Source organism: Protopterus annectens, chromosome 3.part1 (genome assembly GCF_019279795.1).
Source record: "Protopterus annectens isolate FY-2018-M chromosome 3.part1, PAN1.0, whole genome shotgun sequence".
Taxonomy (NCBI): Eukaryota; Metazoa; Chordata; order Ceratodontiformes; family Protopteridae; genus Protopterus; species Protopterus annectens.
In genome coordinates, this window is record NC_056732.1 from 1038353287 (window position 1) to 1038379922 (window position 26636).

The following is a 26636-nucleotide window of genomic DNA, read 5'->3' on the forward strand; positions in this document are numbered from 1 at the left end:
GGGAATATTTAATACAAGATAAATTCTTGGCAACTATTTTACCTAAGAAACCATTTTTTCATACAACAGAGGTAAAAACATAAAAGATATGGTGGTTCATGGCACTTTTATTATGCCAAAGATGGAAACTGGAAGACCTTTATTAGGACAGGGAACCTTTAGATGTAATAAATGTAGTATATATACACACATTATTAATACATTCCATAATATAAATGATTTGTACGTAAGGGAATGTTTTCCTGTGAAAGTAAAAGAGTAATATATGCTTTTAGTTGCCCTTGTCATTTATATTATATAGGGGAGACTAAAAGTAAGTTCCATATTAGATTTATGGAGCATTTAAGAGATGTAAAAAATCAAAAAGAAGATAAAATAATATCCTCATATTTTAAAGCTTGCCATAATAATGATGGTAATTTGTTGCATGGCGCTATTTTGGAACAAACTGAATGTATGGAAGGTAATGAGAATGTATTAAAACAGAAGTTAATGTATAATGAAAGTACATATATTTTAAAATATAAGACCTTAGTTCCTAAGGGCTTGAATAATGAGTTCAATTGGGGATGTTTGCTTTAAATTTATTGCTGTTTTAATTGACTGTTTAATTAATTCATTGACTGTAATTTAAAGTTTGATATAAAAAAGTGTGGTTTTTGTAACTGCTTTATTCTTTGAAGGTGGTTACACCGAGGCGCTAGAATAAAGTGATTGTGTTTTACTACATGGTTATTTTGTGTTACATAAAGAACAGAATTTCAGTTACATTTGGATCGTGGTTGTAGTATAAATACTTAAAAGCACCTTACCATCCACCTTCCTGACAACTACAGAAAATACAGTCAGAAAGACCTTTTCATCTCCAACCAAGAAATACCCGTCCATGGAAAAGAATAGTTAATCTGTAGACCAAAAACTTAAAAGTGTCTTACTATCCACCTTCCTAATTACTACTCAAAATACAATCAGAAAGACCTTTTCATTTTCAACCAAGAAATACCCCTGCATGGAAAAGAACAGATCTGATGTTGTCATTTTTTTTCCTCAACTGATGGGTGTCAGATCCAACCTTGGATCCAGCTACTCCACTTTCATTAGATTCACAGATCCAACCATCAAGCTCCTCCCTTACCCATAATGCCCCACCAACCTAAGTTTCCTGAGATCTCATTTGCCTCCATATTACTAAAACATGGATCTCCTACTCTCAAGCTTTTGGGTGAATTTTCATAGTTCAGTATCTTAATAGTTGTAAATGTATGCCTTTTAAATTATATGTATTTTCTTTCACTCTCCCTTACTTTTTTGAGTTCTATCCATCAAGCACTTTTTTCCTACCTTTTTATTCTTTGGGTACTTGATGAAGTAACATTGTTGGCACTTTTGCATCTTTCCCTGTAATCTTTTCTTTGCTACCCTCTAGAGGGTATTTCTAGGTACCATTGTTGGTATATTCCTGTTCTGTAGTATTATAAATAAAAAAAAATGCAAATCTTTTGCTATAATTGAGTTTAAACCTCCTGTCTTCTCTTCTTTATTTATTTAGCATGGCAGATAAACTGACTGCTTTAAAAAAATGGACTTCCTGTGGGTATAACATCTCCAATTCTGATGCCCACAAGGAATGTGTCTACTGTTTGGGTGCTACCCATCTAGAAATGGATTGCTCCATTTGTGCTGGTTTCAATTTCAGGGCTCTTAGTGACCAAAAAAATAAGTTAGGGCTGAAAGGCCTTCTTCCCTCTTCCTCTTTCTTCTTCTCCAGTTATTGGGGCTCAACCCCCCCTCCAAACGGTCTGAAAAAGGGAAGCCTGACTCGACCCCAAAGAATAAAGAAAGACCCTAGGAAGAAGCCCCCAAACCATTCTACCACATCAACTCTGTACTCTGAGCCTCCTGCAAAAATCTCAAAATAGTTGGATCCAACACCCTTGGATTCTAATCCATCAAAGCCTTGGCCACCTTGAATCCAGTCTGCAAGTTTTTTGACAAAACCATTGTCTCCTCAGCTCCACTCACATTTTCTTCAGGAAACTCTGTGGAGATATGCCAAGCCACTATCTACCATATCTCCTATAGGTCCTCCAGGAGCTTGTCTGAAGCAGAGATAGCTAGGATGATGAGGGATTTCCTCAGAGTTCAGATCCAGGTGGGGGTAATCCCATCTCTGTTTCCCATAAGACCAGTAAGCCTGCCCTCCACTGACCCAATAATCATACCTTCCTCCTCAATCATCCGTGGTTTCAGAGCTCTCAGATTCAAGATCCTTGAGGATGTCCTTATCAGATCCAAAGAGAGGTCATTCTTCAACTCTGACCATGTTCCTGAGTCACCCGGATCCAAGGCTTTCAGAGCAGGATGACTCTTAGAGCTAAAGTGTCAACACTGGCACTGGGGAGTTGTGGCTGTCCTTGAAGTTATCAGAGCAGTCCTTGCCACTAGGTGCTTCAGTGCTGGACAGCTTAGGTGCAACTTCCTCCTCAAGGTGGGGATATGAGGGAGTTCATGGTTCATCAGCATAGAGGTCTTCAGTTCTGGTGCTGCTAGCCTCTGTTTTTCCTGGATCCTCTGCCTTTGAGGTAGAGAAGAGGCCTTTTCTCTCTGTCTAGAGAAAGGACATCCTTGACCCCCTTGGATCCTGTTTCTCTTCCACTGTCAGGTTTGAGTTCTGAGCCTCTCACTTTTTTTCTTCTGGGACAGCCTACCCTAATGAGCCTCCAATTGGTCCCTAGGGACTTCCCTGTCACTTCCAATACCTCACCAGACCATCCTACTGATGAAGTCCCTAGGAAGAGGACATGTAAAAGGAGACACCTGGACTCCCCTCTGGAATCTCTCAATGAAGACACTGATTTTGATGAGGAGAAAGGGTCCCACAGATCTCTGCCTGAGGATGTCTCCTATGGAAAAATACTGGAACTCTTAAAACAAAAAGGTGGATGATCTTCTGACCCCCCTTCCCAGCAGGAGTCAGTGTTGCTGGAGGCCTTCTAGATCTGGCCCAACTACAACTTAGGTTACCCGTCCAGGTGATGAATTAATAACAGATCTTGTCTCACGTTGCACATGGAAGGAACTAGAAACTGTGGAGCCAATTCACAAGTGACTAGGTAGATTTTTCCCCCCACCCAAAGACAGAGAACACTGGAATAAGGGGGTCTCAGTAGATGCCATGGTTGTAGCAGCAGCCGCCAAAAAAGAGCTTGCAGAGCAGAGAATATCTCTCCACCCCCCCCCCAACAGGGAGTCTAGGGCTTTGTACAGACTTGGAAAGTCTGTCTATGCCTCAGTGACCTTTGTTCTGTGGTTGCTGAATTATTTGGCACACTTTACCAGTTGCAAAGAGTTTTGACAAAGGAGCTTTCCAATTCTCTTTCTGGGTCCATGTCTGTGGAGGACTAGAATAAGTTTTATTCACATCTGGCCACCCTTCAGTCTCTATCTAATGTGCCCATAAGGTTAATTTCCCATGCTGCAGAGGGTACCTCAAGTGTGGTGGGTTCAGACATAGCCATTAGGAGGCATGCCTGGATGCACTTGTGCAATTTTGTGGAGTCCTTCAAGTCTTTGTTCATCAATCCTCTGTTTGATGAATCTTCTCTTTTCAGCTCAAAAGGTGAAGGAAATGCTCTCCAGAAGTGAGCAGTGAGGAAAAACTTTGTCTGCCATTGAGATCCATTTCTCTACTCCTCAGGGACCCTTTTCATGAAATCAAAAAATTTTAAGTCCTAAGATCCTTTCCAAGACTTATAAGGAGATGATTCTCCCAGAGGTAGTAGGAAACTCTAATGGAAGACACCATCTTAGTGGCAGCAGCGGCCCACAAAACCAGGGTTTCAGAGATTCCTTCATAGACACCAGTGCTCCTGATAGTTTGCCTGGTTGCTTTTCTCTGGAGGCAGTCAGGTGATGCTTATCCTTTCACCTAGAAGCTTGGGTGTTCATCACAACAGATACCTGGGTGCAGAGAATCATATCCAGAGGTAATTTCATATCATTTTCCTAGATGCTGTCCATAAAAATGAGGAAGAACCTTGATGTTCCACCTAATCAGAGGGAGGCAGCAGCTTGGGAAATTAGAAAGTTGATAGAAAAAAGAGTCATCCAAGAAGTCCATAGAATCTGGAATTTATTCAAAATTCTTTTTAGTACCAAAAATGACAGGGGACTTGAGACCCATTCTGGATCTCAGCAAATTAAATCAGTACACAAAATATTCAAAATTATGGATGGTCACAGTTCAGTCCATTTTGCCCCTGTTGCATTGGATGTGCTCAATAGATCTTCAGGATGCGTACTATCACATCAAAATGAACATTCAGTCCAGAAGATATCTGCACTTCTGGCTGGGAGACAGTCATTATCAGTTTAGAACACTGCCCTTTGATCTTAGGACAGCCCCCAGGGTGTTTACCAAATGCATGGTGGTGGTAGCAGCTCAACTAAGACTGCTAGGATTCCAGTTATTTCCATATCTAAATGCCTGGCTGCTGACTGCTCTGACCAGGCATCTACTTCTACAAGCAAGAGATTACATGCTGCAGTTGTGCCACCATATATGCATCACAGTCAACTACAACAAGTCACATCTCACTACTACACAGAACTTGGAGTTCATATGTGCTTGTCTATACACAGTCAATTAGATAGTATCTCTTCCCTAACAATAGTATAAACTCACAGATCCCAGGTAAGGAAAGTGATCTTGCATTCCTCTCCTCCAGCACAACTAGTCTTGCAAGTCTTACGGTCCATGGCAGCAGCCATAACTCTAGTCCCATTGGCCATATCATATGCGGATTCTACAGTGGATCCTGTCAGTTAAATGGTGTACTCTTCAACAGCCCTTATGCACTCCAGTAAGGATTACACAAGTTTGCAAGGAACACCTCCTTTGGTGGAGCTATTCAAATGAAATTTCTCAGGGACATCCTTTTGCTTTACCTCTCTCAGTAGCCGCAGTGACCACGGACACCTCCCATGTAGGTTGGGAGGCATTTCTTGGGAAGGACAGTCTGAGGTACATGGTCCCCTCAAGAGGCCAATTTGCATATCAATATCCTGCCCTTCTGGTGTTGCAGGCCTTTCAAAGTGCTCTCCCCTTTGGGACAATTGAAATCCAATCAGGCAATATGTCTGTCGTCTGTTAAACCAACAAACTGGGAGGAACCATGTTTTATCTTCTTTTTTGTGAGGCAATTTATTTATTTATTTATTGACATTTGATTATCGAAAAAGTCCGTCTGGGTAGAAGCACCTTTTCATCAGAGGCCTAAGGAGAAACGCTCCAAATTATTACAAAACATTTTAAGAGCAATAATTTTATAATCTTCAAAAATGAAAGAAAAACATCTGCAGTTTAAATAATTATAACAAATTAGGCATAATATAAAACATTGGTTAAGCATCAATACAAGTTATATGACAATCATTTAATATTTAGAGAAATTTTATATAGTTTGTAGAGAAATTAAAGGTAAGTTAGTCTACTCTACTGAGAGTGTTGTAATGGGTGATCTCTTCAGGTCGCTTTCTCATTGCAATGTATATACTAGGGAAATCCAGTGTGCTTGTAGACAAACTAAACAGGTTAATTCTGATGCCTCACAAGTGGTCTCTCAATGTCAAATTGGTTCTACATCAATGGGGCCAGCCATGTTGCAATCTCTTTGCTTCCACCTCAACAAAAAGTGCAACGGATTCTTCCCCCTGATCCCTCCTCTGGACAAGTGACCAACAGATGCTCTAATTCACAATTGACCCCTGGTCTCTTCTACACTTATCCCCCATTACCTCTACTCTCCAAGTTTCTGCAGAAAGCCTACCAGTTAAAGAGTATAGTAATCATCATTGCACTATTTTGGCCTCATCAAATCTGGTTTCACCTTCTGTGACCTCATCTTCTGTAGCCACCCTGGATACAGGGCCCCAGTCCAGGCCTCCTGTCTCATCCAATGGAGGTAGCTCATCCAGATTTAACAGGCCTCAAGTTAACCACATGGTTTCTCCAGCTCCATTGATGGTTAGACAGCCCAGGCTTTTGTCCCCAATCCAACATATTCCTTGTCCTCTCAAAAGGCTTCTACTAGGAAAGTTTACAGAACTAAATGGAAGAGATTTTCTATGTTGGCCCTCCAGAAAGATTTGGATCCTTCTTCTGCCCTAATCTACACAGTCCTAGTTTTTTTAGCATCCCTCTTCAAAGAGGAGGCTAGCTTCTCTACTTGCCAACATTTCTAATTTCCATTCCAGTGAAAAATCACACTTCTTTGACTTTTTCTAAGTTGTGCAAAACTTTTCTAAAAGGCACCTATTTACTTAGGCCCTACATCAAGAACCCCAATCCACCTTGGAACTTATCTATTTTACTTCAAAGTTTTACCCAAAGGCCATTTCAACCTTCCACCAAATCAGACTTAATTTTTTTTTGTCTTGGAAGACCTTTTTTCCTAGTTGCCATTATGTCAGCTAGACAAGTATCCAAATCTCCTTACCTGATTTTCCATAAGGATAAGGTGTCTTTGCATACTAACCCATCGTTTTCACCTAAGGTGGCTTCTAAATTTAACATTAATTAGGTTGTTAACCTTCCTGTTTTCTTCCCAAACATTTCCAATAAAGGTGAATATATATTGCATATTTTGGACATTCATAGTCAACTATGTTTTTATATTCATCAAACCAAATATTTCAGAAGCTCTGACCAATTGTTTGTCTCCTTTTCTCATAACAGATTGGGCACGGCAGTTTCCAAAGTGACTTTAGCCAAATGTTTGACTGACTGCATATCCTTTGTCTATAAACAGAGAAGTTTGTCTTTGCCTAAGCCACCTAGAGCACATTCAATAAGGTCTATGGTGACCTCTTCAGCTTTTTGGTCAAGACCTTTAATAAATGATATTTGTGCTGCCGTCACTTGGACTAATGCTCATACCTTTATTACTCATTAAAAATTTGATTTGATTTCTAGTAATAGAGCTGCCTTTGTGCAGTACTCTGAAATATCCTTTCTTGAGGACCACCCAAGGTTCATCTAGCTGGGGACTCTGTCCCATCAGTTGAGGAACAAATGAAAATGACATCAGATACAAAAATTATGTGCTCATCATAATGATGGATCTGTGTTTTCCATTTTCATTCTTCCTCAACTTTCCACCCTCCTAACCTCCTTCTAATTCTCACTGGAAGACAACTAAGGGATTTTTCTTGGGAACCTGTTGTTCCTTGTTTTATCTTCAGTTTTATCTCTATTGTTTCTTCTCAACTGATTCTGTATAGAATAAACTATTGTTTTCTGGAAGCAGCAAACTTGATCTGAGGTACATTAGGTTAGTGGGCATTATGGGTAAGGAAGGAGCTCAAGAGTCGAATCTGAAATCTAATAGAAGCACCTGAGCTGGATCTGATGTCGGATCTGAGAACCATCAGTTGAAGAAGAATGAAAATGGACAACACAGATACATCGTTATGATGAATAAATACTGTTTGTTTAATGTATAGTTAATGCACCTATGAACTATTGTTTCTCTACTTGTTTGTAATTAGCAATCTTGACTGCAGTGTACAGAACACTAGAGGACTCCAGTCCCTTCACTAAAACATGACCAATTGTAATATCAGTCCACCCTGCAAGATGTATGCATATATTAGCATACCCACACAGAAATATTACTAAACTATATTTAAGCAACTCCACTTTCAAACTGAACATCATAGCATAATATGACAAAGGCAAGTTATAACAAAACATAGTAACTCAACTGTGATAGTGGCTATGTAATAACCAATTTCAAAAAAGATAAAGTCATCTTTTAAATAAGTTGTGAATGCAAATCTAATTTTTCAATATTGTTTGACAATAATCCTTCATCTAAACAACATAGCATATGAATGGACTTAATTTCTGCAACTTTACCTAATATAGTATATTGACAAAGAACTGCCTGTCTCTGTGAAAAGCTTCAGTTAGTTTTTATCTTACCTGGAGCATAATTCATCCTCTCTGATTTTTTCTCCAATTACTTTGTGGAAAGGACCTGTTCCATTCTGCCCTTGCTACAGTCAGGCTCCACTCTACTCCCCTACCGTACCCCCATTTCCCACTCACCCCACCTACAACTAAACTTAAAGTAGACTAATTACACCCACACATCGTCTACAACCAATAAGTGCACCCAACCCACAGTCATCCCCAGCCTCACTCTCTCTTCAAGATGTAAGTCACCCAACTTCATATTTTCTGGATTTTTCTCAAACCCATATTAATTTTATTTCATCCTTTCATACTCAAACTCACCCAGTTTGTTTTTAAATTACAACCCTTGCCAAACATCCCCTCACTTCCCTCACTCATTGTCAGCTTCCATCTTTGTACTTTAATAACATTACGCTAATGTTCTACCACTCATACATCTTTCTTTCTCTACCTTAATCTAGTACACAGTACTTGCATCTCTGACCTTCCTTCACACAGAAATGACTACACCAAGTACTACTGTCCTTCCAGTCATCTATCTTTCACAAACTACTAAGGCTTACACACTCTTCAACACCCCCACACACTTTTTACACCATGCAACATGACAAACCTGGACGTAGTCTCACTAGTACTCCTCATCACACTTAGGCACATAACCAACTAACAGACCCACATCTCAATCATCAGCCATCACTAATATATGCCATTCATAAAATCACCCTTCTTTTACATCACATCCAAAATATACACTCTCTCTATAACCTCTTTAGCTACAAATGTGTAAAAACTAATATTAAATCAATATATTTTACTTCTTAAGAACACACCTAGATTTAAATGGTACTTCAATCTCCATCTCTCCCAGACTTGCCTAAAACTCAGTGGTGATATCCATCCAAACCCTGGTCCTGTTACTATGGCACAAACTGTATCAACATCCCCCCTCAACCCTCAAGCCTCTCACCACTAAGTATCAACACATCTGACTTAATACTACTTAATATTAACATAAGAAGCATTTGTAATTAACGCCAAGAATTCCATGCAGGCCTGGCATTCTACTCCCCAGATTTAGTCATAGTTACTGAAACATGGCTAAAACCACACATAAAAGACGAATAAATACTACCCCCGGGATATAACATTATTCAGACTTATCCGACAAATCAAACAAGGTGGAGGAATAGAAATTATTTGCAATATTCCATAGAATTTAACCTCTATCCACATCCTCTACCGATACTTAACAATGCAGAATATCTAATAATTCTTAAACTTAAAAACAAAAAAGCATCTGTATCACTATAATTTGCATCCCACCTGGACAAAATGTAACCACTGTAAAACACCTACTGCAATGGCAATCTGACAATATACCTCAAGAAACCATCATAATGTGTGACCTCATCATAAACTGGGATCCAAATCATATAACCACCCCATTAATGAATCTCTTTGGATTCTCTCTTTTGATAGATGAGACTACAAGAGTGCCAAACACACAAATAAGGAATCTATCATAGATTGGATCCTCTTAAATATGCCAAATAAAATATGCTCCTTCGAATGCCTAGCTGACAGTATCAGTAACCACCTACCTACGTATGTTGTCAGAAGCCATCTAATAATATGCAAACTGGTAACATATAAACAGATACACAATATAAAGAACTTTAATGTAAACAACTTCATATTCAGTCTCAAACTCTACAATTGGAATATCCTGCAAACATGCCACTAGATGACATAGTAACCCATTTCATGAATGCTTTCATAAACATCCTAAACTTGCATGCACCACTTATAACAAATAGAGTTCAGGTCAAACCCTGCAGCCTGGTTAACAAAATAAGCAAGGCAGGTGGTCCTTCAAAGAGATAAAGCTTGGGAACTATGCTCCAAAACAAATCCCAATCTAATTTATTTATTTAACAGGAAAAAATGACCAGTCTGTGCTGTGTAAACGTCTCACCAAACAAATAAACCAGAGTAAAGCAGTCCAAAAAAGTAGAATGATGAGGCGACACCAGGCTCTCAGCATAAAATGAACACTTTTGTACTTTAAAACAACATAAGCATTTTCATAGCTCTTGCTGCTTCTTCAGATGTCAGTATAAAAGTGCAATTGCACACAGACACACACACACACACACACACACACACACACACACACACACACACACACACACACAGCAATTTATACAGAAATTTGCTAGTTGGATTTGCTTTACTCTGGTTTATTTGTTTGGTGAGATGTTTACACAGCACAGGTTGGTTGTTTTTTCCTGTTAAATAAATAAATTAGATTGGGATTTATTTTTGGACTATAGTTTCCAAGCTTTATCTCTTTGAAGGAGCACCTGTCTTGCATATTTTGTTAACCGGGCTGCAGGGTTTGACCTGAACTCTCTTTGTTATTTGTGGTGCATGCAAGTTTAGGATGTTTAAGAAAGCATTCATGAAATGGGTTACTGCAACATCTAGTGGCATGTTTGCAGTATATTCCAGTTGTAGAGTTTGAGACTGAATATAAAGTTGCTTACATTAAAGTTCTTTATATTGCGTATCTGTTTATATGTTACTGGTCTGCATATTGTTAGATGGCTTCTGACAACATATGTAGGTAGGTGGGCACTGATACTGTCAGCTATTTCTGAGAGCCTGGTGTTATCTCATCATTCTACTTTTTTGGACTAATCTATTTATTTAACATTTTTTGACTGAGAAAGTCAGACTAGGGCACAGCCTATTTTCAGCAGAGGCCCAGGGAGAAACCCTCCAGATGCATGTCTTTAGAATGTGGGAGGAAACAGGAGTACCCAGAAGAAACCCACATGAATGCAGGGAGGACATGCAGGCTCCGCACAGAAGGCACCCTAGCCGAGAATCAAACTGGAGAACCTCTTGCTGTGAGGTGACAACATTAACCACTGCACCACTGCATTGCCCAACTATCAACACTTTAAATATTTAAGAAAGCTTGCTAAGAAAGTAATAACCAATGACAAAAAATCCTATTTCTCCAACCCCAAAATTACATACCAAAACAATCCCAAGCTATTTTGGTCTTCTGTTAACAAGCTTCTGTGCCTTGGCCAAGCAAAAACTCTATCACTAATAGCTGATAACTACATATTCAATATAACAACTCAATAAATTCCCACTTTATAAACATTTACTCTCTCTAACTAAACAAACCTCTTCCACCACTCTCATTATCCCAACCTCATCTAACAACATATTAACTTTGTCTTTATACCCAGTCCCAACTGTTACTATAAAAAATACTTACTAAACCTCAAACCAATAACCTTAGCAGCTGATACCCTGCCAACAGAATACCTGAAGCTTATTACCAGTACTCTAGCCTTCCCTGTCTTCTCCTTCTTCTTCTTCTTCTTTCAGCTGCTCCTGTTAGGGGTCACCACAGTGGATCATCTGTTTCCATTTCTTCCTGTCCTCTGCATCTTGCCCTGTCACACCAACCACCTACATGTCCTCTCTCACCACAACCATAAACCTTATCTTAGGCTTTCTTCTTTTCCTCTTACCTGGCAATTCCATCCTTAGCATACTTCTCCCAACAGACTCAGCATCCCTCCTTGGCACATGTCCAAACCCATGCAATCTTGCCTCTCTGACTTTGTCTCCAGACCGTCCAACCTGAGCTGACCCCCTAATATACTCATTTCTAATCCTTTCCATGCTCGTCGCACCCAATGTTAACATATTTAACTCTGTCACCTCCAGTTCTGACTCCTGCCTTTTTGTCAGTGCCACCGTCTCCAAACTATATAACATAGCTGGTCTCACTACCATCTTGTAGACCTTCCCTTTCACTCTTACTGGTACCCATCTATCACAAATCACTCTTGACATTCTTCTCCACTCACTCCACCCTGCCTGCATTCACTTCTTCACCTCTCTTCCACACTCACCATTACTCTGAACTGTTGATCCCATGTATTTAAACTCATCCACCTTGGCGAACAAATATCATAGTCCATGGGGACTCCTGTCAGATAGGTTCATAGGTAGGTACTAGGCTATTGGCCTTGGGGCCTATACAAGCCCAGCCAAAAAGGTACCCTGGCTTTTGCCACCCAAGAAAATTATTTTCCTGTGCCACTGTTGAGCAGAGCCACAGAGGTGATCCCCGGGGTGAATTTCCTATTTCCCATCCAATCATCAATATTTTTCTTGAAGAGTGCTAATGAGGAGCTTTGTTTGATATAGATAGGTAGTTTATTCCAGAGTATGGGAAGTCTCTGGGACAGGAATCTATCCCTCCGACAAGTTCTGTTTATTGTGGTGACAAAGTTTAGGTCCCTAGAGCATGTAGCTCGGAGGGATTGGGATTTTTTTGAGTGGAGCATGTCGAACAGCTCTGGGTTTGACATAGCTTTGTATGTTAGACAGAGATCACCTCTGAGTAGACGATATGTGACGGAGTAAAGCTGGAGTTTTTTGAGACGGTCTGTGTAGGGCATCTGTCTGAGACCAGTAATCCTCTTTGTGAGGTATTTCTGTGGCCTTTCCAGTTGTTGTAGATGTCTTGTGAGGTACATACCAAAAGGGGCGTTGTACTCTATAATGGGTCTAATGAGTGATAAGTAGAGGGGAACAATTACCTCTTTTTTTCTGGATGAGAAACCTTTTGTGATGAGGTGTGCCATGTAGAAGGATTTCCTGACTACTGTGGCGCTGTGATTATCAAAGGAGAGACTACTGTCCACCTGTGTCCCAAGGTCTCTTTACACACTTTCGGTGTTAAGTTTACTACCGCCTATATGGTAGTTCATAGGTACCGAGTTTTTACCAAAGGAGATGACAATGCACTTTTTGGCATTGAGCTTGAGGCCATGGCTTTGTCACCAGACATCTGTCTCAGTGAGGCCCTTTTGTAGGATGTCCACATCATTAGGAGTTTTGATTATGGCTCCTAGTTTGCAGTCATCTGCGAACTTTATTAGCCAAAGACCGTCTGTGTTAGCCTGTACTTCAGAGAAGTAGATACCAAACAGGAGAGGACCCGGGACTGAACCCTGTGATACTCCTCTTGTCACTGGTCTGAAGTCAGATTTGGAGTCTGCTACTTTCACAGTGTGGGTTCTGTCAGTGAGCCAGTTGGCAACCAATCTTGTGAAATAGGGATTTATACCTAGTTTAGTGAGTTTATCTATAATTCCAGAGTGGGGGATGGTGTTGAAAGCCTTGGCGAGATCTAGATAGGCTGTGTGAACCACCTTACCCTCATCTATGGCTTTGGTGACTGCTTCAAAAAAGTCTATCAGGTTTAGGAGACATGATCTGCCTTTTACAAACCCGAACTGGGTGGGGTCCAGAGTCTGGAGATTACCAATGTCTTTGTTTATAAGTTCCATGATGATACGTTCCATGGCCTTGCAGACCAGGCTCATCAGGCTAATGGGGTGGTAGTTCCCGGGGTCCGTGGTTGCACCCCTCTTGTGGAGTGGGATAACCGTTGCTGTGCGCCATTCAGCAGGCACAAAGCCTGAGGTGAGGCTATGATTGAACATGGTACTTAGGTGGGGTGACAGTTTGTTTTGTAGTTTGTGTAGAACGCAGCCTGGGATGTTGTCTGGTCTCATGGATGCTGTGTTCTTGGCTTTGGAGAGTGTGTTTTTTTTACCTGTGCAACTGTGATTACAGGAACTTTGCATTCTTCCGGTATAGAGATGGGCTCTTTAGGGGGTGAGAGGGGGGTAAAGTTAGCACTGAATCTATCTGCCAAGATGTTGGCAATATCAGTTGGGTCTGTATATTTAGTGCCATTGTGCTGTAACTCAGAGCAGATCTGAGTGTTGCCATTGAGATTCCTGACATAGCTATAGAATGCTTTGCGGTTGTCTTTAGAATCAGTGTCAATTTTGTTTTCGCAACTAGCTTTGGAGGATTTTATCAGGGATCACAGCTTCTTACTGAGGCTGACCAGGGAGCTCCTCCACTCATGGGATTTTACTCTCTTTTGCAACAATTTCTTCCTTCTGTTGTACAGTTTGTTTATGGCAGGGGACCACCAGATTGGCTTCCATTTTTTGGAGGATAGCGTCTTGGTTCTGTTTGGGATAGCACAATCCATGCACTCATGTAAGTGCTTATAAAGTGCAATTGTGAAGGATTCAGTAGTCGTAACTGTATTGTCCATCAGCATGGGTCTCATGAAGTTCACCACTTCTGTCTTAAGAAGCATGAAGTTGGCTTTGGAGAAATTTTTACCATGGTTTCCTTAATGGGGGGTGGGGGCAGGATGTGGATATCTAGGGTAATTAGCTTATGGATGGATCGGACCAATGAGGCATTGACTTCAGGTGTGGAACACCGGTCACTCATGTTGGTAATGACTAGATCTAGGATATTGTTGCCCCTGGTGGGGGTGTGGATAAGTTGATCCAGGGCATTGGAGTTTATGAATTCCAGAAAGCGCTAAGTGAAGGAGTTGGTACATGAGTAGTTTTCCCAGTTAATGGTGGGGTAGTTGAAATCACCCATTATTAGGGTGTTTGGTTGAACCCTAATATTTTCCAGTACATCAAGAAAAGAGGAGTGGGAATCCTGGGACATAGTGGGTGTTCTGTAGCAAGCTACAATTTGGATTGCAGTTTTGCCCAGAGTTAGTTGCATTTGGATAACCTCGGCTGCATTATGCTGAGCAACTAGCCTGGAGGTGTGGATATCCTTAATGAATATGGACACACCTCCGCCTTTGGTGTTCCGGTCCAGGTTACATGGCCGAAAAGTGTGGTATGAGTTATAGCCTGGTAGTGCAGGGGTGCTCTCTGGAGCCTTGAACCAGGTCTCAGTCACTGCACAGATATCATTGTTCTCCATTTTAAGTAGTGCCTCAAGTGAGTGCATTTTAAGATTTAGACTTCTAGCATTGAGTAGCATCACTCTCAGTTTTTGCTTGCCTGTTCCTGTTATGGTGGTGAATTTGTCATTTGAACGTTGCCTAAAAAAGGCACTATAGGGGTGGCAAGAACCTTAGCCAGTATCTAGAATCCCAGGGGTGACAGGTGCAGGCTTTCTATGGCAAAGCATCGTGGTCTGTCGACCATGTCATCCCAGGCAGACAGATACTGGATCCCTTTAGAATGGCACCAGAAGTGTAGCCAATTGTTGAAGTCAATCATTTTGTCCTTGTACTGCGGCATCATTCTGGGTGATGGCAGAATGCTATACAGGGCTAGGGTCATACCTGACATTCATGATGTCATCTGTCAACCTGTCCATCCCCAGTGCAAATAAGAAAGGGCTCAAAGTTGATTCTTGATGTAATCCCACCTCCACTTTGAACACATCCATCATTCATATGGAGACCTCACCACTGTCACACTGCTCTCATACATATCCTGTACCACTCTTATATACTTCTCTGCCACTCCCAACTTCCTCATACAATACCACAACTCCTCTCTATGCACCCTGTCATATGCTTTCTCTAAGTCCACAAAGACACAATGCAACTCCTTCTGACCTTCTGTATACTTCTCCATCAAAATTTTCAGAGCAAACATCACACTTGTAGTGCTCTTTCTTGACATGAAACCACACTGCTGCTCACTAATCATCACCTCCCTTCTTAACCTAGTTTTGTTACTCTTTCCCATAACTTCATGCTGTGATTGATCAGTTTTATCCCTCTGTAGTTATTACAGTTCTGCACATCACCCTTATTCTTAAAAATCAGTACCAATACACTTTTTCTCCACTCCTCAGGCATCTTCTCACTTTCCAAGATTTTGTTAAAGAATCTGGTTAAAAATCCCACTGCCATCTCTCCTAAACACCTCCGTGCTTCCACGGGTATGTCATCTGGACCAACAACCTTTCCATTCTTCATCATCTTCATAGCTGCCCTTACTTCCTCCTTGCTATCCCTATATCATCCAACCTTCCGTCTCTCTCATTCTCTTCATTCATCAGCCCCTCAAAGTACTCCTTTCATCTGAGCAGCACACTCTCCTTGCTTGTGAGTACATTTATCTCATTATCCTTTATCACCCTGACCTGCTGCACATCTTTCCCAGCTCCTATTTGTCTAGTCAATCAGTACAGGTCCTTTTCTCCCTCCATAGTGTCCAGCCTTTCATACAACACTTCATATGCCTTATCCTTAGCCTTCAACACTTCACTCTTCACAATATGCTTCATCTGCTTGTACTCCTCTCTACTTTCTTCATCTCTCTGACAATCCCACTTCTTATTCACCAGTCTCTCCCTCTGTATACTCTCCTGGACTCCTCATTCCACCACCAGGTCTCCTTGTCCCTCTGTTCAGATGTCACACCAAGCACTTTTCTAGCTGTCTCTCATGCAACCTCTGCTGTGGCTGCCCAGCTATCTGGTAACTCTTCACTGCCACCGAGTGCCTGTCTTAACTCTTCCCTGAACACCACCTTACAGTTATCCTTTTTTACCTTCCACCATTTGATCCTTGGCACTGCCCTTGGCACTGCCCTTCCTCTCATCCTCTTCTTCTTGATTGCCGTCATCCTACAGAGCACCATCCTATGCTGCCTAACTACACTTTCCCTTGTCACCACTTTGCAGCCTCCAATCTCCTTCAAACTCGCCCTCCTGCATAGAATATAATCTACCCGTGTGCATCTTCCTCCACTCTTATACATCACCCTGTGCTCCTACCTCTTCTTAAAATATGTATTCACCACAGCCATGTCTATCCTTTTCACAAAATTCACTACCATCTGACCTTCTGCATTCCTTCCCTTAACACCATACCTACCCATCACCTCCTCATTTCCTCTGTTCCCTTCATCAATTTTCCCATTGGAATCTGTTTCAATCACCAACCTCTCATCCTTGGGAACACTCTCCCCCACTTCATCCAACTCACTCCAGAAATTTTCTTTTTCGTCCATCACAAACCCAACTTGCGGAGCATATGCACTAACAACATTCATCATTACACCATCAATTTTCAGCTTCATAAACATCACCCTGTCTGACACTCTTTTCACCCCCAAAACACTCTTGACATACTGTTCCTTCAGGATAACCCCTACCCCATTTCTCCTCCCATCCACACCATGGTAGAACAATTTGAACCCACCTCCTTTACAGCTGGCCTTACTCCCTTTTCATATAGTCTCTTGCACACACAATATGTCAACCTTCCTTCTCTCCAACATATAAGATAGATCTCTCCCTTTCCCAGTCATATTGCCAATATTCAAAGTTCCTACCCTTACTTCCACACTCCTAACTTCTTCTCCTCCTGTCTCCGGGCATGCCTTCCCCTCTTCTTCTCCTTCAGTCAACAATAGCCTAATTTTTACCAGCACCCTGTTGGCTAACAGTACTGGAGGTGGTTGTTGTTAACCTGGGCCTCGACTTGATCTGGTATGGAAATCTGCATTATTGTCCACATATTTTATCTGGCAAAAATTTTACACCGGATGCCCTTCCTGACATAACCTTCCCCATTTGTCCGGGCTTGGCACCTGCATGAAGAAATACACTGGCTTGTGCATTCCCCAGTGGCTGGGTTGTCTCAGTACTACTTAACTGATCAATAACAAAAAGCCACGTCCCAACCACCTGGAAAAAAATCATTCATAATACCACTACATAAAGTAGGAAATTCAACTGACCTAATTATAGACCTATAGCTATATTGCCAGCACTATCAAAAGTTCTAGAAAAATGTATCCATGCTCAACTCCTCAAACATATTAAAGACAACAATCTTCTGTTTACAACCAAACATGGTTTCTACCCCAGTAATAGCACAACAATTGCTCTTCTTAGTTTCACCCTTATTTTCAACCAAAATAGAAATAATAGCAGTCTAGTACTGGCTCTCTTCTTTGTACTGTCAAAGGCCTTTGACACAATATCCCATCAAAAACTTCTCACCAAATTCTTATGTTTGGGTTTTAATCTATTCCCACCTGGTTTCATAGCTATTTCACAAATAGACAACAATCAGTAAAATGGAAATGTGAGTTCTTCTCCCTCCTCCCAGTCACATTTGGAGTTCCACAAGGCTTAGTCTTGAGGCCACTACTATTTAACATATTCAGTAGCAACCTCTATAACTCCACCAAACAAACAAACATAGTTAAGTATGCAGATGATGCAACCATAATCTGCCCTGCCCCAACACTAAAAATCCTCCAAGGAACCGCCCAAGAGTCCTTTTGCTCTGTAGAATGCTGGGTAAGGACTGCAGACCTACTCCTGAATGCTAAAAAGACCACACTCATGCTCTTCATACCAAAACAATATAATGATCAGAAAAATAAGTTCCACATTGTCTCATCTGAAAATACAATAATACAAACCATGGCAGAAGCCCAACTACTTGGAGTAATCATAGACCACAAACTCAAATATGATAAACATATTCATCAAGCTATCAAAAACCACATACAACACAAGGATCCCTATAGAGAGCAAAGCAGTATATCTTACGGCATCAACAGGATGATCCATAGCATCCACTCACCTTCTCCTAAGTCTTTGGTATGCATCCCCCACTTTCACAAATCTTAACAATACCCTCATGCCAAACTTAAAACATGCTATAATGAAGTAACAACATTTGCCACATACTCACCTACCAAAATCCATCATTATACAGCCCTGAAGGAACTAAACTGTCTCAAACACCCAAACCAGCCAACCTACTCTCAACTCACTAGAGCCCACAAACCTATCCATAAACCAGATAGCTGACCCTCTTTAAAAATATACTGCAACCATACAGAAGTAGCAGAGCACTATGCTCCAAAACAAAACCCTTCTAGCTGTAAGTAAATCAACAAATTCTGTGGGTAACTCACTGTACTCTTACTGTGTTACAAAACTATGAGACTCCATTCCACTACAGCTAAAACTTACAGAAAATAGCAAATGCTTTAAAAGCTGTACTAAACCAGCACCTGCAACACTCCTGGCTCTGCTCTTTCTCTTCACCTGGTTAATACCTACCAAAGTAATTTATTACACTACTGTAGCTCTGGCAAGCCCATACCTTACCCTTCCTGACTTATACAGAACCCATCAAAATAATAAGCTTAGTACAATTTCACTTTTCTGTAGTACTGTAAACAGTCAGGACTTCTCTATTGTTTTTTCCTCTCCTCCCCTCTCTGAACATAGTTTATTTTTCTCTCTCATTCTTACCTCCACTTTTTAACAAACAAAATAAATTAATACTTTTTCCATTTGTTTTACTTTGTTCTTACTGGACATAGCATTTTTCTAACCAGCTAGCTACCATCTTTACTTGCACTCTATAGTAATCCAAGACACAATACTATCTACAATGTAAAAATAAGGTAATAGAATTATCCATGTATTGTGAACACTTTTAAATGATGAATGTAAATGCAGAGCTTTTCTTCCAGGGCCTTCACTGAAAAAGGACACTTTTATCAGTTGGACTTTCCCAGTCAACAAAGACAAATAATAATAATAATAATCATCATAATAATAAAAAATAACACTATCTATAGTTATATTTACTATGGAGCTTAGTATGACATAGTTTTAAAGCAGATACCTAGTTATTTGTATAGATGTCATCAAAGCTTTAAAATTCTTATAAAAGTAACATTTAATCTACTTTTTCAAAACTGTAGTAAATGTTTACATGCTGCACACAAGAAACAGAGACAAGGACATTGCCCAAGAGTACCCTGAGCAGCTAAAATAGTCCCATTAATCTCATATATGTCTTTCATTTAACTCTGCCATCTACAAATCACCTCAGATAATATATGCAGATTTATAACTCTTAAACTTCCAAGAGAAGAAAACGAGTATCTATCAGACGCATAACAGCTCCATGTCAGACACAGAATCACACTTTTAATCAAATCCCTTGTCTTCTGACTAATTAATTTACTCTCATTCCCCTTCTTTGTTGGGAGATTAACAGATAGAACCACCCCTTACAGCCTGAGATACCTTCCTCCTTCTGTATCTAACCTGCAAAATCCCCAAAATAAGTTATGATGCACTGACTATTCTTTCTCTACACTGGCTCCTAAAATCTGGGAATCATCCCATCTAGCACAAAATCCATCTCCACCTACCTAAAAGTCCAAACACGTCTTAGGTGCTTCATGAGCAGAAGAATCGCCTGAAACAACCTACATACGTAAATATTGCATACGTCTTTCATTTTGCTTTATACTCTTTAGGAGCACTCAACAACCTTCTCAATATAGTCTTCTAACATCAGTTTTCCACCTTTACTACTTCTCACTATCAACTACCCTACTTCTCTCATCTCTACGTTACTCCTTCCCATCTTTCTCCATACATGCCTCCAGTTCTGCTATTGCAAATATTGTATGTAGCTACTATGACTGCATATAACTATTTTACATTTTGTGCTCAAGGTTCACTTGGATCAGTGTTCTAATCTGCTAACCAAATAAATAGATAAATAGACAGACAGACAAGCAAAGCTAAAAGAAAAGAAAAGGGTGTTTCCCATTCCACTGCATGGGTAAAACAGAGCACTGGCAGGCTTCAGACACACCTTAGTCCAGCTAAAACAAAGTCTAAATCTGTATTTGTTTTTAGTTTGAATTAAAATTCGAAATAAAAAAAAAAAAAACAGCGATAACGTTTTTTATTCGCTATCAAAAAATTTCCACACACACAAACCTAAATAATCCCCTAGAAACTAAATTTGTTCTTATTAAAATAAAAGTAGCTAACATGGAAGAATACAAAAAGCACAAACTGAAACTAGCTACCTGAAAAAAACATTACTGATAAAACAGACCTGATTCTATCTACACTAACTAAAAATAAACTAAATAAAACATAATTAAGCTATACAATTTAAGTCTAACATTTCCATCACTAAATTTCTAAAGTTAAACAAATAAATGAACTGACAGTTTAAAAAATAAATCTATTAAAATGTATTTTAGAACTAGAGCTCAAAAAAATTCATTAAATACATTAATTCATATAAACCAGCACAAACTGTTTTCCCTACTTTTGATTGAATAAAAAGTGGACCGAGTTTTAACTCGATGAATGCACTTCCCCAGTTTTTAACTGATTAGTCACTTTTCCCAGCAGGGAATCACTGCTGAGGCAGTTCTGTTTGGGTTCTGGCAGTGAGTCAAAGTTTTCTGGCTTTTCATTTTTAACCACATTTATATGATTGTAGAATTAGTAAATGTAAATAAAGGATCCTCCTGCAAAAATGCCCTTTTTAGCATCAAGCTGAAGCTTTGATCATTTTCTTTATTTGGTTCAAGCGTTGACCCATTTCATTTTCACAAATTGTAGTAGAACCATACAAATTACTTAAAGTCTTATTTAATAGAAATATATACAATTAATGTAGCCTACTGAAGTCAAAGGTAAGCACTACTCTAGCAAAGAAAAACATATTATGGGTGTGTGTGTGTTAGTATATATATATATATATATATATATATATATATATATATATATGTATGTATATATATCACACACACACAAACATAGAGTTATGGTGATTAAAGTTTTTGAAAGCCAATAGCTTGTAAAACTTGCTGGGTACTTTGTATAAAATTTCAGAAAATATTATATCTTTGCCTTTTTTAGTTCTATCCAGCTTGCCTGTCTACCTGCCTGCAAGCATACCTCTCAACTTCTTAGTGCAATAATTCTGGACAAAACTAAAAATAATTGAGAGGCAAAGGCCAAAAATCAGAGACAGATTTTAAATACTACTCTTATAAACTTGGAAAGGTGCTAGAAAAGAAAAATGTTTTGTATTAGCATGCATTTTCTGCAAGCGATGATGTCTGAAACTCAAATATCTTTCATTATTTAGTGACTTCATTTATTAATTATTTGCTAGGAAAAAACAAAAAATTATGAAGAACAAACCAAAAATATTAGGCAAAAATCTAGACATTTTGTGGAATTCTGGAGAGTTGACAGATATGGATGACAGTCATTATCTCTTTCTTCATTCCAGTCTTCCTGACCCATTCATTCTTCTCAAATACACTGCTTGTTACACCCCATATCGATCAGCTGGGGGATCCTCCACTTTAGCAGAGAGCTACCATAAACTGCTTGTGACAATCAGTGCCAGGAGCCAAGAGCTGGATGTGGAAAGTTTGTCATTCAGACAGTCAGAAGGGTGTTCTATGTACAATTTCCACCCCCTGCAACCCTGATATAGGGGCCATTAAGACAGGCCCTACAACAGCATCCCAATGATTCTTACTTGCTCTTGCTCATGTTTTTAAATCCAGCTACAGAGCACAAGCCAGTGTGTGCATCATGGATCTGCTGCACTTTCTCCTGTCTCTACTAATAGTCAGCCCAGCAGCATACTGGGTTGTCTCCCTCCCTCCCTCCCCCTAAGATGAGTGAGCTGGCTACAGACACTCACTTTGACCTCACTCCTGCTGGATCTTCTGACCCCCAGGTCATTAATCAATCCTGGGCCATCTAGGTTAAAAAGAGGTGTTTATTACTTTATGCCATGCTGACAGTACTGCAGTAATTTATCATTACTCACCATTTCTTGCTTTAGAATTAGTATTAACAGACAGGCAGAAGATGAGGGGACAAGATGTCATCCTAGATTTGACTAGCTTCTCAGGTATCAGAAAGTCAGCTGGGAAAAGCAAATATAGCATATAGTGATTAATTTGTTCTTGGAGGTAAGGTATGGTGCTAAAGTGGAGACCACTATTATATGAAAGAGAATTCAGTTTCACTCATTGTAATAGTACAGTGTAGAGGCATTCATAGTTCATTGATGAAGGCTATACTGTACCTATGCAACCACAGAGATTCAGTCATTTATAAGAGGTCTAGTAGCTCTGAGGTCACCACAGAGACATTCAGTGAAGTTAATATTAATATAAAACAGGACTCTTTTCACACATAACTGTATAAATTCTAATCATTCCATATTTTCCAAGAGCCTTTCAGTAATAGCTTTCTCACAGAAATGTCTGCAAATCTGAAATAACACTGGCTATTTTTGGTGGTGTCTGGTTTTCTTCACATGCTATAAAGTAATTTTTTTCAGTTATTTTAAGTGTAATAGGGATTGTAGACAAGTGCTGCTGTTCTTTCTTTTCTTTTCTTTCTGTCTTCTTTGTTTCTTCTTGTTCAGTTTTAAGAAGTGTAGGCACTGTAATGTAAAAGAAAAATCCTGGTTAAAAAACACGACAATGCTTTCTGTAATGTCTTTAAATATCAGTGGTCTCACAGATAAATACACAAAAAATAGTGAACTATATTACAAATGTAGAGTGCAAATAACTATGTTACAGGAGACACACTTGGAAAAAACTGAACATGTGAATTTGATAAAGAAAGGTTTTTAGGATGGTTATTCAGCAGAATATCTGAGACAAAGGCAAACAGGAATACTTATATTAATTGCAAGACAAGCTCCAATAGTGATAGAAGAGGATAAAAAAGATAATAATGACAGATTTGTAGTACTAACTGGATACTAGCAAAGGAGGAGGATTACACTGGAATGTATTTATATTCCACCTAAACTGTCTTTTGGCGTCTCCCATTAAGGATTGCCACAGTGGATCACCGGTCCACAGATTGATTGGCAGTGGAGTTTTTATGGTGTCAAGGTGCCAGCCCGGTGCCCAACCACCACAGAAGGCACACACACACACATACACACACCTACTGCCTATGTCTTTAAAACTCATTCAACCACAGGGAGGACATGCAGACTCCATACTAAAGGAGCTCCAGCCGAGAACTGAACCAGAGAACCTCTTATTTTGAGGTGACAATGCTAACCGCTGCACCACCATGGTCACTTATTTATATTCCATCTAAAATTGCTGTAATGGAGCATAAGAAAATATTGTGAGAAATAATCAGTTTTCAACAAGAAATATTATTTATAGGTGCATTCTGGAATCTGATTTGCAGCATTGAAGATGTGTCTGGGGAACCCAGAAGGGAAAGTATAACAAAGGAGGGTAGAATTTTGAAGAAATGTAGGAAAATATTTGGTGTGCAAGATGTGAATTCAGTAATAGGAGTTCAGAGTGTATTTATATATTATTCGACAAGATATAAAAACTAGCCTAGGCAGAATTTACATTTCACAAGAACATGTGCATTTAATTGAAGGTCTTGATATGCATCCAATAACTCTTTCAGATCATGCACCAATAATAACTAAAATAAAAACACAGGGTAATGAAATAAAAAATGAGACACTGGCACTTGCCTACCTATCTGTTAAAAAGAGAGGAATTTAAGGAATTGGTAGTGGAGATTATTCAGGAGCTATTAGGGAGGATAGAAATTTCTTCTGAAAATATAGCTAGGGAGTGGGATACAATTAAGGTGGAGTTTAAAAATAGGGTGGAAATAAAAGAAAGGGAGCTATGGTTAAGAAGTAACAAGAATTATTTAGAGAGACTGACAAATGTTAAAGTATTGCAGAATGGGGGAATCTCACAGAACAAGATGATGATCAACTGCAAGATGCTAAGCAGAAAATAAGCGACTACCTCGATAATATGCACAAGCTTAGAAAGATTGCTGTTAAGCAACTGTTTTTTGATAGTAACACTAGAGCACTAAAACTTTTAGCAGAATGACTCAGGCAACAGAAAGTAAAAAGGGCTATCACCAAGCTTAGGTAGCCTATAACAAGGAAGGCAACAAGAGATCCTGTAGAGGTGTTAGAAATATTTCGGAAATTCTATGAAAGTCCATATAAAGCAGAGAAATATGGAAATCAAGAAAAGATACAAATGTAAATGTTTATGGAAGAATAAAATAAGCCAAGATTAGATGTAGGTGAGGCTCAGTTACTAATGGTTAGGCTAGGAGGAAATCAAATAAAAATTGTGATGTATAACCAATCTACAGAAAAGTCCCCAGGAATCGATGGTATTCCTGTGGAAGTCTGGAAGGTAGGAGGGAAAATTTGATAAAGATCTGGAAGTTTTGTTTAACAGCATTTTAAGAGGAAAAGAAGTACTAACATCTTGGAAGAAAGCAGTGGTAGCTGCAATACCTAAAGAGGGTAAAGATGCATCAGATCCAACTTCATACAGGCGCATTTCAGTACTAAACCATGATTATAAACTGTTCACGTCTATAATGGCTAAAAGGAAGTCAAAAGTAATGCCAAAATCGATAGATATGAATCAATGTGGTTTTGTGGAGGGGAGGCAAACATTTGACAATATTAATAGGACATTGATGATCAGGAGGGAAGCAGAATGTAGGAAAACACCATTGTTGTTGGTTGGTCTTGATGCAGAGAAAGCATTTGCAGAGTAAGCTGGGACTTTATCAGCAGGGAAATGGAAGCATTTGCATTTCCTGAAAAAAATTATAAAGTTGATTAGGAGGATATATGAGGGATCTGAGATGAAAAATAAAGTGGGTGGTAACCTTTCTGATAATTTCTGCTTGAGCATAGGAACCAAGTAGGGATGTCCTCTTTCCCCTTTGGTATTCACATTATATTTAAAACCACTGGCAAAGAAAATAAGGGACTCAGAAATTCAAGGATATAATTGGTATGGCAGTCAAGAAAAGCTGGCGCTATTTGCAGATGATATTATTTTATACCTGACAAAACCAGAAAGAGACATTACAGTGTTGTGGAACATTCTGAGACAGTTTCAGATCTTTTCAAGATACAAAATGAATGAAGCTAAAACAAAAGCAATAACAGTAAATTATGTACTTACAACACAAATTGGTTCAGCAATATCCTTATTTATGGGGGCATGATAAAATAAGTATTTAGGAGTATCATGGATTTAAAATAATTCTGGTATGGCAGCTAAACATGTGGGAAGAGACTAAACAAAAGATAACATAAAAACTGAGACAATGGAAGCTTTGTTATATGGATATGGATAGTAAGATGCAAGCAGTTAAAATGTTTTTAGTCCCATTAGTCTTTAAACTCCACTGCCAATCATGAGTGCACAGGTGATCCGCTGTGGTGACTCCTAACTGGGAAAAACCAAAAGAAGAAGTCTTATACACAGGTCAGGCATATTTTTATCAACCAGGGGAGAAGATGTGGATAGCAAATAATAAAGAGCTGAAGGACTTTATCTGGGAGGGGAAGATGACAAGAGTCAAGTGGGATAAGCTGACTCTTCCAGTAGAAAGGGTGACTTGGCATTACACAGTTTGAATGGGGTATTTCAGAGCTACACAGTTAAGGCTCCTATACATAGCCCACACAGAAAACTATAATTCAAAGTGGAAAGGGATGATGTTGAATTACAGGAAAGCTCAAGAAACAAGGAGAGACTGGGATTTTGGATGCAGGCCTTTAAGGAGAATAACAATAATCATACAGAATATTATATCCATAAAGTAGCAGAAAATATTCTAAAAACTAAGCCAACAAGGGAATGGAGAAAGGAGATACTGCTGATAGGGATGACTGCAATTAGGGATATAGACAATAGGCAAGAGGGGGCTGGAATTTATTGGAGGAAACTTGCAAAGGAACCAAGGTTCTGGGATCAAATAACTAGAGAGGGAAAGATGATAGAATGGGAAAATGCCAAGAATTTATTTGGAATGCAGGTTAGAGACTGCCTTCCCTGTCAAGGACTGATATCAGAGTATAGGCAAAGAGAAATAAATGGGGGTCCTGAACAAA